General features: G+C 47.8%; 1 non-coding gene across 1 annotated transcript; it reads left to right on the top strand.

The window, feature by feature from the left end:
* Positions 1–643: 643 nt before the first annotated feature.
* On the top strand, positions 644–716 carry TRNAR-CCG. Its single transcript has one exon. It is a non-coding gene; the product is annotated as a tRNA-Arg (tRNA).
* The last annotated feature ends 51 nt before the right edge of the window (positions 717–767 follow it).

Raw genomic sequence — 767 nt, forward strand, 5'->3', positions numbered from 1 at the left:
GGGGTCATTGGGATATAGGGTTTAGGATATGGAATATGGGGTCATTGGGATATAGGGTTTAGGATATGGATATGGGGTCAATGGGATATAGGGTTTAGGATATGGAATATGGGGTCATTGGGATATAGGGTTTAGGATATGGAATATGGGGTCAATAGGATATAGGGTTTAGGATATGGAATATGGGGTCATTGGGATATAGGGTTTAGGATATGGGCTTGATGGGATATAGGGTTTAGGATATGGGGTCACTGGGATACAGGGTTTAGGATATGGGGTCAATGGGATATAGGGTTTAGGACATGGAATATGGGATTTGTGGGCTATAGAGTATAGGGTATGGGGTCATTGGGATATGGGCTCATTGGGATATAGGGTTTAGGATATGGTGTTAATGGGATATAGGGTTTAGGATATGGGGTTAATGGGATATAGGATTTAGGATATGGGGTCAATGGGATATAGGGCTTAGGACATGGAATATGGGATTAATAGGCTATAGAGTATAGGGTATGTGGTCATTGGGATATGGGGTCATTGGGATATAGGGTATAGGATATAGGGCCGTTGGGACTTGGGGATTTAGGACTTTGGGGCCCGGTGACGCAACAAGAGCAGCACATAGCAGCGGCAGCAGCCCGGCGGCCCAGTGGCCTAATGGACAAGGCATCAGCCTCCGGAGCTGGGGATTGTGGGTTCGAGTCCCACCTGGGTCGGGTTTGGGGGCGGCCATTGGGTTTCCGCCCCTTCAATGCAGTGCAATGGGG

This window comes from Meleagris gallopavo, unplaced genomic scaffold (genome assembly GCF_000146605.3).
Source record: "Meleagris gallopavo isolate NT-WF06-2002-E0010 breed Aviagen turkey brand Nicholas breeding stock unplaced genomic scaffold, Turkey_5.1 ChrUn_random_7180001857147, whole genome shotgun sequence".
Classification (NCBI taxonomy): domain Eukaryota; kingdom Metazoa; phylum Chordata; class Aves; order Galliformes; family Phasianidae; genus Meleagris; species Meleagris gallopavo.